The following is a 14,672-nucleotide window of genomic DNA, read 5'->3' as shown; positions in this document are numbered from 1 at the left end:
GTACTCAGGAAAAAGGCAAGCATTTCCAACAGGTGTTTTATCTTATCTGATCTGAATTATCCTCTGGAGATTCTCTCTTGATGGTAGACAGAGATCACAATTTAGATGTCTTTATTTCCTAAATTGAGATGGGAATGCATCCAAGTCTTAAAGGAAGATTGTTCCCTAGCTTTGTCAGATGGTTAGGCACGTGGGAGTTAGTGGTTACATTAAGGTTTCACAGCTAGCTATTCCCAGACCATTGATTTTAATGGAACCATGTGAATTTATCACCCAAGGAATCCAGATATATTAGCCTTCTTCTATGTCTTCCTCTTGCTGGAATTCCTACACTCAGTTGACTTAAGCTCATATTTCTACTCCATGAAGAAACAATAACTTTTCAGAGCTGTGTCTCCACAAATCAGGAAATTCCAATACTAAGATTTGAAGAGCACCCTTAAGTCTGCTGTATGAGGCTTCTTCATTTCAAGAGCACCTATTTTTACCTCCTGAAGACTAAAGTGTTTCTTGATGTTTAGATGGAACCTACTGTATTCAAGATTATGCCCATTGCCTCTAGTCCTGACACTGAGTACCTGTGAAAAGAGTCTGGCTTCATCCTCTTTGCACACGTCCTTCAGTTATTTATGAAAATTGATAAGATACTCCCTGAACCCTCTCTTCTCCAGGAGAAACAGCATCAATTTTCTCAGCCTTTCCTTATAGCAGAGGCATTACAGTCCCTTTACCATCTTCATGGCCATATATTGGACTCATTCTAGTACGATCATGTCTTTCTTGTACTGGGCAGCCCAGAACTGAATGCAGTACTCCAGGTGTGGCCTCACCAGTGCTGAATAGAGGGGAAGTATCACGTCCTTGGATCTGCTGGCAGTACTTTTCCCAATGCAGCCTTTGAATATAATTAGTCTTCTAGCAGCAAATGTGCATTGCTGCCACATGTTCAACCTGTTGTCCACCAGGACCCCCAGGTCCATTTCTGCAGCACTGATTTCCAGCTGGGTGGCCCCTGGTGCCTGGGTTTGTTCCTCCCCAGGTGCAGGACTTTGCACTTCTTCTCATTGAACCTCATGAGGTCCTTGTCAGCTCATTTCTTCAGCCTGTCAAGGTCCTTCTGAATGGCAGCATGACCTTGTGGTGCATCTGCCACTCACCATGGTTTTCTGTCATCTGAAAACTTTCTGAGTGTATGCTCTTCCCTGTTCTCCAGATCATTAATGACGTTAAACAATTTCAGTCTTACTGAAACATCCATGTTCATCAAACTTTGCCCAGGCGTGTTTGATAGACGAGCCTCAATGACAGTTCCTTCCAAAATTGTGGAAAAATGTGACAAGAGAGAAAAGATGTCCTATCAGAGAAAAATACAATTTATGCTCAATCTTAATTAGAAAATCTGTACAGTGAAGGAGCTTTATAGACATCTTGACTATTGGAAAAAAATTAAAAAATAAATAAAAAAATAAGGTGTAATCAGCCCTTATTCTTCCTTAAGCAACCAAGAATCTAGGACCCAAATCAAGTAGAAAACAGGCTTACGGATCTTCATTGCTTTAAGAATAGCCTGTTTATGCATGTTTTTCACGTTTATCCATGTACATAAATAACATTAACTCATCTTGGAGTGAATCTGGCACAGAGTTCCAGTTTCAGGTTTTGGCATGCTTTGAGATGTGAAAATTACCTCTCTTTGAACAATATTTTCAAAGAATTGGAATGCTGAGGCATGTTAAATTGCAAAAGACAGATTAAAGCTGAATATCAGCATGGAAAGAATGATAGAGTGAGCTCTGGAAAGAGATAGCAGTGTAAGATAAGAAAATAAAAAATGATTTCCTTCTGTTCTTATTGCAGAATTACCTTGATCATAAATGTCTAAAGCATGCAAAGAATTAGGGTATTGGATACCATGCTGGGATGGTTAGGTGATCCTGCCTGACACAGCATCTGAGACCTCTAATATATGCAACTTCATCCAGAGCCATTCTAGTCTTGAATCCCCTTTGCCACTCAACACTATTTCTTCTTACAAACCCTGTGTTCTCTGGTAAACTCCAGTGCAGGAAGAGTCCAGCACAGTCATATTCCCCGTGCCACTTGCTTATACAGCACTGAGTGCAAAGTCCTGGACAAAGTCCCATACCACAAGATTTGCTGAGTATTCAAATTGACAGCCTTGGCATTTAAGTTCTAACAGGTGCTAGGATGGCTTCTTTGGACTTTCATAAAGTTTAAAATCTTTTAGAAGCGTAAGAAGTCATTAAAAATTTACTCTCGCCTAATCAGTGGCTTCTTTTAGTCACCTAGAAAATAAATATATACTAGTATTTCTTGTAAAGGTCACTGGAGTTTGCAATTAAAATGTCCACTTCCTTCCCTGCCCAACAAATAATACCAATCCCTCTGTACTGTAAAAGTACTATAATTCAACTTAAAAATAGATACCTAAAAATAAATGGTAGCTGAGGTGATCAATTGCTCTTTTGCAGGGTCAGTAGAATTATGTTTGCTCTGAACTTCTTTCATTTATGTAACTACATCTGGGAGCCAAATAGTAGCCTCAAGATCCCAAAGACTCCAGAAAACCAAGACTTGCCAGGCTGCCTCCTTGAGTCCTCTGGAGGAGGAAACTGGTGCACTGCTGACTTGTACAGAAAACTAAGATTACCCAGCCAGAGTCCCTTAGGAGCAGGGATATGTTGGAAGGGAATCATTAAATTCTCAAGGCCATGAAAGTTCTCTCCTTGATGCATGCAGACAACAGTGGACAGGTACTATCATAGGAGTTTGTTGAGTTGTCTGGAGGGAGACACACCCCTTCTACTGCTGGCCAACAGCTTGAAGTGGTCCACAAAAGAGCAAGAGCATGCATATGAGGTAAGAACAAGATAAATCAGGAGCCAGCTGAGGAATTGCACAATGCCTAATAGTTCCCCGGATGGCTTGCAGCTGCTCCTGATGCACTCTTCCCCAGACGGCACCACCCCGGCTCCGTATCCTGCAGAGATGAATTGGAGACTGGTAGTGGAGGCAATGAAGAAGACTGATAAAAAGCCCTTGGAAGGCTCACAAGGAAGCACGCAGACTCTACATGATGTACTGTTGCAATTCTTCTGTGGTTGCCACTTTTCATTGGCCTGAATCCACTCCCATTATTGTTATTCTTAAAATGGAGTTTGCCTACTTAGAATGCTGTAAAGGGACTTTTCCCAAGTAGGGCTGATAACCGTCATTCCCTTTGTACCAAAAGCAGAAATCAGTTTGCAGAAATCACTGAAAGAATTACACATCTCTCTGTGCAACACAGATCTTTTTATTCATTTCTTTAATTATTTCTTATTTAAACAAATGATGTGTTCATTTTCCTGATCACTTCAGATTAGCACTTCTTTCATTTCTTCACTGATTTTTTGAAATGCAAAGGTCAAGTGAGGCCTGAAAGCCAGGTTTTCAATTACTGTTGAGTTATACAAAATAGAAGTATAAATAAAGAATTAAGAAATATGGAAGACTTAATTATGTGTTAGAATAGATTTTGCTTTGAGAAACACACTTTAGCTGATATCTCTGTCATCTTTTATGAGATTTCATCAATAATTATTGATGTATGGATACAAACAGCTACCAATAGATGTAATTTCATCTACAAAGATTCTTGTTCAGCACAGAAAATTACTCTCCACCCCAGGGGAAAAAAGAAAAAGAAAAAGAAAAAGAAAAAGAAAAAGAAAAAGAAAAAGAAAAAGAAAAAGAAAAAGAAAAAGAAAAAGAAAAAGAAAAAGAAAAAAAAAATCACCTTCCACATAATTTTGTCTGAAAATAATGATTACTTCATTTTTGCATATTTTCTCAACCTTTTTTTTTTTTTCATTGAAAAGTTCATTTCAGGAGGGGATGAAGTCTAGATATGCTATCACTTCATTCAAATTGTTTCATTAAAAAAAAAAAAAAAACAAAGTATATGGTAGCTCTTTTGATTTGGTCTGGGTTTTTATTTCAGGCAAGAAAAATATACTTATTTGGGGCCATTGTGTGTTTGTATGTTTTTTTGGTAAACAATTCTTTTACTGTTCATCTAGCTGATTTATTTATTTATTTATTTATTTATTTATTTGGCATTGATTAGCTTCCAACTGAAATGTGAAAATTTAGTTTCTTTTTAGCAAAAAACAGAGCTCTTAATTTTCAGTGTTTTAGTGGGAAATATTTCATGATCAGTTGTAGTGCTGTCCTGCTGCCTCTTATCAAAAAATTGCTTCTTTCTCTTAATTCCAAAGATTGCATTTGTAAATAAAACTGTGTAAGAACAGCTCAGCTGGATCAGTCAGCAGTCCCTTTTGTGCAATATTCAGCCTCTGAAAGGAGATAGTAACAGATGTTGATGGAAATTGTATCAGAAACAAGACAAGTACAGATTAATATTTCTCTATGTTTAAGTCAGATACTTAGACCTGCATGAAATGTAGATAACATCTGAACCACCATGCACAACAACTGCTGATTTACCTTTTCTCTGGGAATTTCTGGAACAGGCTGCCCAGGGAAGCAGGGAGTCACCAGTCCTGGAGGTATTTAAGAGATGTGTGGATATGGTGCTTAGGGACATGGTTTGGAGGTGGACTTGTAGTTTTAGGTGGATGGTTGAACTTGACGATTTTAGAAGTCATTTACAACCTAAATGATTGCACAATTCTGTGGTTCTCCTAACTCTTTTTGAGTCTACATATACAATTGTCTTCCATAATAGCTTCTGATAATGAATTACATGTCTGAATTACGCATTTTGTGTAAAACTATGTAAATTATGCATTCTGTGTAAAATTATTTTATTTATTTCAGGTCCACTACCCAATCACATGGGACTATATGCAGAAATAAAGCACAAACTTTCAGAGAAAAGAAAATAAGCTATCTTCAACTGCATGCAAAATAAACAAACAAATAATAATAAAAACTACTGAATTTCACAGTTGTGAATTCTAAAATGGGGTTGCTTTTGAATATGTGTACAGCTGTTGTGCACGAAGTGTTTATTAAATTAGTCATTAATGCCATGCTTTCTCTCCCAGTCTTATGTCTCAGTGTCATTATCCATCCTTCTCAGAGTATTCCAGGAAAGTTGTATAACCAACATTTTTTGGGAAAAAAAAAATACATGAGCTTCAAGAACAAAATATTTCTCACTCTCAAAGTCTTTTTTGCCAATCAGCCTTCATTTTCCTGTGGTTAGTCATATATGCTATTCTTGGAATGTCATAGGCTTAGTCTAGCGTATGAGTAGTCTCAGTTCACCAGCCTTCTCTGCCTTTCAGGTTGCTATCAGTGTGATTTTTAGTTGGCAGAGTTCACTCCGGTTCCCTGGACAGCCAAAATAACATTGATCTGCTTATGCACCTTTAAGCCAGCATGGTCTGAATGCCTTAGGCTTACTGTGCACCGGGAGCAGTAGTGCTCATGGCAAGATTTCATTAGATGAACTTGCATCGTGGTGAGTCTGGAAGTGGAAATGTCCTGGAGAGTATCTTACAAATGAAGGTTTGCTTAGCCTTCAGTTTTGGACTTGTGAATGTTGTTCACAATACCAGAACTTTGAGGGCAATTCTAGGCAAGCATTTTAATTAACTTTATAGTTCAATTGTAATTGAACTATAAACAGTTATGCAACTACAGAAGGGGAAATACATTCCTAAGTATCAGGATTATCCATACTGTCTTGTATAAATGGGAGCAGCTAGGGAACTGTTTTGACTGATTCTTTTTGGTAAAACAGTTCATAAACCAACAAAGAGCCAAAGGTTTCTTCTGGACTCATGGGAATTCCGAAGGGACCCTTGATGTCTGCTAAGACATATTTGTGGAGCAATTTCTCTCTAAGCAGGGGTGTTAGCAGATCTTTCTCTTCCATTGGGCCATCTCTTTTCAGGAAGCATTTAAGGATTTAGTGACTCTCTGTTAACTTTATTTGAATTGACCTATAGTGCATAAGTTGCTGAAGTGGGTATAGACAACAACAAAGTAATCTATAAATAAGATTACTTTGAGACTGAGATCCTGATCTATGTCTGGACATCATAAATCAGGAATCTGAATCCACATAGCTCTTCTGGGTTAGAATTTGATGGAAATAAGCACCGTGAAAAACTCCACACATCATGTGAGTGAAGTAATGTTGGTATGTGACTAACGACAGTAAAAATTATTCTTCTTCCCCAGTAAAATCCATACCCCAGAGCTGGATAGCTTTATTTAGAAAGGATGGCTGGGCATCTTACACACTTGAAAGATGAAGATGAAAAGGAGTAGGAAAATCAACTACAAATAAAATTGACAAGACAAATTTTCAAGAGACAGTGCAATATAATCCAAACATTTCAAAGTAATGTGTAGTGTTTCGGTGGCATTTCTAATATGAAAATGATAAAATGAACCATCATCACTTCATCTTTTAGTTTTGACAATGTCTAAATGTTTTCTTTTCAATAGAGTGAAAATACTACTTTTAATTTCCTTCAAATGAATATCTTAACAATACCAATGTATTGAGCCCTCTCTTCTGTGCAGAAGGTATTGAATAAAATATACAGTAAAATCATACTTTGACGCTAATGAAATATAACTGAAACTGAATGTGTTTTGTTTTGTTTTGTTTTGTTTTTAACTTGTGAAAAAACACGCTTATTTATTTTATTTTATTTTATTTTATTTTATTTTATTTTATTTTATTTTATTTTATTTTATTTTATTTTATTTTATTTTAAGAAATAAAACTTTGTAATATTGAAATTCTGGAGAAAAGGCATGTTTCCTAATTTCCTCTTAGTACTAGCCAGGAGTGAGCTAACATCCTTATGGAGAACAGTAGGAGGCAGAAGCTGGACTCAGCCTCATGTCTATGTGGCACCACAGCTAACATTTGGCTTTTTGTGAGCCTTCATGACTTCATGGCTCTAGTGGCTCTGATTCTTCTTTCTACCTTTTATATGTGGACTTGAGTGGTCCTTAAGAGAGCCTTCCCTCTTGTAGAAAGCAAGCTTCAAAACACTGGCACAGATGGAGCATCTCACTGGAGTATCAGGCTACAATCGACATTATGCCTGAGCAGCAGTGCTGTTAGCAGGATGTGGGAGAAAATGAACTGCACTACTTAAGGGTACCTTTCTCAGAGACCATAGAATCATGGAATGAGTCATAGAATGGTTTGGGTTGGAAGGGACCTTAAATATCATCTAGTTCCAACCCTGCGCCATGGACAGGGACACCTTCCACTAGACCAGTTTGCTCAAAGCCCCATCCAGCAAGGCCTTAAACACTTTCAGGGATGGAGCATCCTCAAGATATGATGAGAACTTGTTCCAGTGCCTCACAACCCTCACAGAAAAAAAAATAAAATAAAAAAATAATAATAATAATAATAATAATAAATCTTCCTTATATCTGATCTAAATCTGCCCTCTTTTAGTTTGAAACTGTTTCTCCTTGTCCTATCTCTACAATCCTGAAGAAAGAGTCCCTCCACAGCCTTTCTGTAGGCCCCATTTAGGTACTGAAAGGCCACTGTAAGGTCATCTCAAAGCTTTCTCTTCTCCAAGCTGAACAACCCCAACTCCCTCAGGCTGTCTTCATAGCAGAGGTGCTCCAACCCTTTGATCACCCCTGTGGCCCTCCTCTGGACCCAATCCAACTGGTCCATGTCATTCTTATATTGGGGGCCAGAGCTGAAGACATTACACCAGGTGGGTTCTCACGAGAGCAGAGTAGAGGGGGACAATTACCTCTCTTGATCTGCTGGCCACGCTGCTTTTGATGCAGGATACAGTTGGCTTTCTGGGCTGCAAGCACACATTTGCAGCTCATGTTGCACTTCCCATCAACTGACACCCCCAATTCCTTTTCCTCAAGGCTACTCTCAATCCATTCTCTGCCCAGCCTGAATTTGTGCTTAGGATTGCCCTGGCCCAGATGCAGGACTCGGCTCTGTTGAGCTTTATGAGGTTCACACAAGCCCACTTCTCAAGCCTAGATGGCATCCCTTCCCTCCAGTGTGTCACCTATGTGGCTTGGTTTCATCAAATTCGCTGAGGATTCATTTAATCCCACTGTCCATGTCACTATCAAAGATGTTAAACAGTGCTGGTCCCAATACTGACCCCTGAGGAATGCCACTCATGACTTATCTCTACTTAGACATTGAGCTTTTGACTGAAATTCTTTGAGTGTGACCATCCAGCCACCTTCCTTACCCACCAAGTGTCACATCCATCAAATTCATGTCCCTCAAATTTAGAGACAAGGATATCACGTGGGACAGTGTCAAATGCTTTGCATTTGTAGAGTGAAAGTTCACTCTTTCAAGGGACATAGATACAAGCAGAGACACATATCCTCTTCACCAAGAGCCCTTTGCAATCAGAAATGTCCTTTCATTAACTTAGCTGACTTCATTTCAGGCTCAAGCAAACCAAAGGCGTCTTGCTTTTCATATAAGGAGCAAAAGTCACCATTATTTACACTAAGACAGCTAATCAAGCGTAGCTGCCTCTCCTGTTTTTCTTCAGAAGGCAAGAGAGCAAAGATTTTTCACCCAGCTCTTTTTGATGCTCACCTACACTATTTTCCAGCCCTCTCCTTTCCTTCTGCCCCTGTAAATCCAAACTAATAGTCAATGTAATCAAACAGGGCCCCTACTAAAATGCTCCCAGAAGTCTAAGGAGGAAAATTAAGCATCAAAGGCTTGTTTTGCTGGCTGTGTTTGAACAGCAAGCCGTGCCTTTAAAAATAAAATAATGCAGCCTCAGGCTGTTTATCTGAACATGATTGGAGCCAGGGGATTTGTTTGGGTATGCACAGTTATAAATAAATGCACTGAGATTTTCAATGCATGTCAGATTTTGTAGTCATATAACTGATCCCAGAGCACTTAGATAAGAGGGATGTTCTAATAGCCAAGTCTCTCACTGTATTTTCAATTTTGCCCTCATTATTTTTAGAGAAAATCCAAAGGAGACAATTGCAATAAATGTGATGAAAAGACCATTGAGATACAACAGTGAACTCATCCTCTGAGTAGGCTGGGCATTTAACAAATGCTACAGGAGATAATTGCCATGAGTCAACTGGGCGAGAAGCTGGGCATAATTGCTAGGAATTATGAGTTTTTTAGGAGGATTGACAGTGCTGGTATGCACAGTTCTATTTTCACAGTATGCAGACCTTGCCTTGCAGTCACAGAGCTTCCTGGCCAGCTGCCAGAAGAATTATCATGGAAGATACTTTTTTAACATATTTTCACTTAAGAAGAAAAGTGAATAGCTGACTTGGCTGTTTTAAATGTAACACTATATGCTGGACGTTAATGCATATTGGAAGCAGGGATGCAAGGCAGAGCTCACAGGACTGATGGTCATTTTGAAGATGAGTCTTTCAGGATGGTACAGACACAGCTTTGAAGTCACCTACTAAAATATCTAAAGCTCTCATGACTCCATAGGCATTGAGGTGGAAACTGAACAAACTGCAGTTGCCACAGATAGTGTTGGGTGTCCTTGACTACATTGCTTAGCTGCTCTTGCATCCTCCTCTCCAGACATGGAGAGCTGTAAATGTCTCTCACTGCAGGAGGACAATGGCTCCCAAAGTTGTGAGAACACTTCTACTCTTTATTTTTCAGGTGACGGTGTCTGAAAGCAATATACAATTGTGTGAGGGTGAAAATAAGGACTGCAAGGACCTCTTCTGAGGAACTGCAGGCACTTACCTTGCTGCTTGTTTATGGACCGAGAAAAGATACTTCTTTGGAAAAAAAAAAAAAAAAAAAAAAAAAAAAAACAGATGAGAAAATGTATTTATCACCACACTGGAAGTAGAAACATAATATACATGTAGAATCAAAGCCAAAGATGCTTTTGTCTAATCTTCTTTGATTTAATCAATGAAGGAATGTAGATAACACACCCCAGGTACTTCAGTCTGGGACTTCCTTTATGGCATCAGTCTGCCTTTTAGCTTAAGCCAAAGCACTAAGGAAGAGGAAGTTTAACAGCACAGTACACCCTGTTAAAGAGGCAGAACTATGCAAGAATGACTGCCAAGAGGCACATACTCATAAGTAAGCAGGAAACTGGGATGGGGAGAGTGCATAGGACAGAGCAAAAAGACAGAAGGCCTATCTGCATTGCCTGTAAGTTGGTGTCTGCCACCCAGGAGACACTGGATGTCTCTGCGCTTTTGCAGAGCTGTAGCATGAATGAATCAGTGACAAAGCAGTATAGCTCACATAGGTAGGGTGCTATAACAAATGAATGCATGCTCTTTAGGAAGGACAAGCAGAAAACACAAGGAAAAAAAATAAAAAAGAAAGAGAGAGAGAGTTAGGTTTCGCTATGCTGAAAGGAACTGAGTGAGTGCACAGAGTGCAAAGACATGGGTAATAGATAGACTTATTAAGAACTTATGGGTGAAGACCAAAGGTGAGGTCAAGGAGATGTCAGTGTAAGCATCTACTATAAGTTTCTCAATAAAGAAGGGAATGGATCGGAAGAAGCTTCACAGTGACAAGCTCTGGGTCTCATGAGTTACCATGGGTCTCATGATAGACATGCTTCTCATAAATAATTAAGACCATGCTGGCAAAAACTGATGCCAGTTCTAGCTGCAGTGACCATGTGACAGTGGGATTTAAAATCACAAAGAAGTTGAGAGAGACAGGTAGTAAAGTAAAATCCTGGAATTCAATAAAGCATTCTTCAGGGATCTGAGAAACAGTATGCTATGGGAGACTGTGCTGAAGGAAAAGGGAGCACAGGCAAGTCAGTGCATCTCCTAGGGTAACCTCCTCAAAGCACAAAAGCAATATAGCCATGGGAGAAGATAAATTGGCATAGCAGAAAGCAAAGCAGGGAACTCTACAGAACACAAACACAGAAAGGAAACAGGTGGGAGGTGTAAGTGGGGACATGGTATTAGGAAGGAATACAGTAATGTCACTTGAGACAGAGATAGATTAAGCAAAGCCAAAGCTTGGTCAGTAGTAAGATAGCCTTGAAGATTTTGAAACCTCATTGGACAAGCAATCTGACACAGATTAGAAGAGAGCCCAGCTTTGAGCAGGAGGTTGTTTTAGAGGTCTCCAGAACTCCCTTTTAACTGATATTCTTCTTTGATGGTTCTGGAGCTCCTGGTGTTTGCATCCTCTTCCAGACATACTTTTCAACTTGTGTTGATGTAGCTCTGATAGAGCTTGCTCTGGGTTCTGCAAGCTTTTGAGAACACCACAAAATATCTTGATACATACATTCAAATGATGCAAGCTAGTGTGTATGTCTTATATACCGTCTCTGGGAACAGAATAGGAATTCTGAGGCTTTCAATCATTTCTCCTTTTTTTCCACAAAATAATCAGAAGGCTTTTCCCTTTAGTATTGCAGTCATCTTACAGTAGGTATCCATCTTTCAGTTCATTGGTGAACTGTGCTATTATGAGGAAAAAGGTTTTTTACAGTGATCAGTAGGACGGATGCAGACACAGGCAGACACCAATATGCAAAGCTCCAGGAAGGAGAATCAATTCACACTGAAGACCATTTGCTCATCCATCTGTGTTTGCTAGGTAATTTAGGCTTCAAAAGCAGTACAGTTAGCACACTGAAACAGTATTACTTGTTACTTTTCAAGGTGAATAATGTGGCCTTCTAAGGCCAGGGTCATTATCTCTCTGAGCCTGCTTGTGGCAAGGTAGAGGAAAGAAATATGTTGTCTATCTAAGAAGACCAATATTTTCATTTCAGATGTGCTTTGTATGAAAGAGCAGCTCAGTATTTTATGGGATACAGCATCATTTCCAGCACGTCTTTTATAATATTTGCTTGGGGCTGGCAGAAAAACCAATAGTGTTGAGCCAAACCTCTGGAATTGGACAAGTTAATCACAGCCACTGTTGCAGTTTTCCATATCAATCATAGGACATCCACCAAGGATAACAAGCAATAGAAAAAAAACAAAGCAGTCAAATATAAGCAAGTCAGAGCCAGGATGATGGTGTTAGAACTGAACTTTCCATTTGCCTGTCATTTAGAAGGACGAATTCAAGCTGCTGGAATTCAATTTAAGCAGGATTCATCCACACTAAATTCAGATATCTGCAGCATAGGTGCCCACAGGAAACGCAGTTATATGAGATTCTGCTGTAGCTGGAGGACATTGAGTCAACAGGTTGGCAGGAGTTTAGGGTACGGTTCTTCTGATTTAGCGTAGGTACCTACCTTAGAAAGACTTGAATTACACAGTAAAATCTATTGTTTCTGTTGACTATAGACTCAGTTAAGGTACCTAAACCAAAATATCCAGTACTATTTGATATACCCTAGCATATTGCTCTTGGAGCTCAATTGATAGTCCGGAGGAGCTTGGATCTCCAAGAGATCTGATGTCCTTCCTGCCTCAGGTATCTTAAAATATTTCAGATATTGCTAGGTGTTTGTGCTTACACAACAGATTGGAGTCTCAGCTTTCCACTGACCATAAAGGTAGATTAAGGTGATTAAGTTTCAGTAACTGTCTAGCTGGGTTGCACCTGCTTATTCATGAGAGGTAATAGCACACCTAATGTCAGGGCATGACTGAAATGTCTCCTACTTTCCCACAGTGATTGCATTTTTACTCCAAGCTGTCAAAGAAAAAAAAGAAAAATACTTGAAACATTGAAGTTAAGTGGGCCACCTAATAAAAATTATGGTTATTTTGACATTATTAACCATGGGACAAAATTAGTTGGCAAAATTATGTTTTTTTTTGTTTGTTTGTTTGTTTTTTTAACTGCTTTTAATGAAATGCCTATTGTTCTTTCTCATTCCCTCCCCTCAGCAAGTATACTGGTTTTGACTGAGATAGAGTTAATTTTTTCAAAGTGCTCTGCATGATGATTCAACATAATGTTTTGCATTTGTGTTGAAAAAAAGCATTGATAATACTCCAACATTTTAGTTGTTGTTGATCAGTGCTTGCACTGAACCTGTTTCTCACACTTACCTGCCAATGTGTAGGTTGGGGGTACACAGAATTTGTAGGGGACACAGCCAGAACTGGTAACTGAAACTAAAGAAAGGGATATTCCATACCATATGAGGTTGTGGGCAGGGCAGGTGGCATGTTCAGAGTTCTGGTGTTTGTATTTTCAAGTAATTATTATGTCCTGCTTTCCTGGAAATGGCTACACATCTGCCTGCCAACAGGGACTAGTGAAATAAATTCCCTGTTTTGCTTTGCTTGCACGTGCAGCTTTTACTTTACTTAGTAAATTGTCTTTATTTCAACCCACAGGTGTTCTCACTTTTCCAATTCTCTTCCCCATTCCATTCCCTGAGAGTGAGAGTCTCTGTGGTGTTTAGCTGCCTACTGGAGTTAACCCACAAAAACAAGGAGCCAAAGTTTACCTCCCTTATGTAGCATACGGTCTGATTTACTCATCACTTTCCTATTATGTCATTGTAGTTACCATTGTTACGTTAAATAGCAATTGAAACATGGCCCAAAGTAGTTCTGACTAATGAAATTTTGACTTTTCCCTTGCTGTGTTATAAATAAGAACTGTTCCCTTCTTTGCTGTAACATAAATGAGTTGGGTCACCCAGAGGAGAAATTATCCTAAAAGCAGAATTACCTCTCTGTGTAAAGGTAAAAGATCTGGAAGAAGCCAGATCCCTCTGTATCCCACGTTCTTTTGTAACTGAAAACAATGAAGAGGCTGAACCAGGGTCATGACTGTGTGATTGGAGAAATCAAAGTACAGATTCACTAGAGAAAAGATTTATTACCAAAGAAGCAATTTTATTTCGCTTATTTCATAACTACTTAGTACTTGAATATGAAACCTTGACATTCCTTTGCAGTAGGGATACTAGATATATAAAGGAGAGGAGGTTATCTCATCTCCTTTTTCCTAATACCTGGTTCCTATTCCCCTTTGCCTCATCTCCCTCTGCCAGAGTGTAACTTCTGGTTTTGTACTTTCCTTCTGAAGACATCATTTTATTATGTCTGAGGACTGATTTTTGGAGAACCACAAGCACCAAGAACCGCAAGTTCTCCCCCCAAAGAGTGGATGAACTAAAACATCTAAATCCAATCAAAGCTATGCAAATTGGATTATTTTGATATTTATTTCTTAAGTGAATTACAAGGGGTGTAGTATTCCATAATTTTGTTCTTAAAAGATGATTTAATTTAGTATGACAAAATTGTTACAGAAAACTAAATGAAGTTTCCTAAATTGAGAAATTATGATTCTATGAGACATAACTTGTGTCCTGACAGGAATTAACTATATCAGCTTTTGAGCTATTAAGTTCAGCTTCTGAGTCTGTCTCATGTGCTGGCAAGGTGCTGATTTGTAATCCTAGTTCCCGGGTGTCAAATAAACTAACCTGCTACTATGGACATGGTCTATTTCTTGAGATTTAACTGCATGCTCACATCTAGCATAATCCCACAGTGGACTGCTGTGTTCCCAGTAAATCACTGTCATATTCCATCTTAAAACTCTTCCTGTAACTGTTTTGGCCCCAAATCATACATCATATGTGATACCTGTCGTGTGGCTTCCATCAGTATGACAATTTTAGTGTACAGTTTGTAAAGTAAGGAATATTAACTGCCTTGGCCCAGATCCATGTATT

The sequence above is a fragment of the Netta rufina genome, assembly GCF_964035555.1.
Source record: "Netta rufina genome assembly, chromosome: 2".
NCBI lineage: Eukaryota > Metazoa > Chordata > Aves > Anseriformes > Anatidae > Netta > Netta rufina.
Note: the sequence above shows the minus strand (reverse complement) of the source record.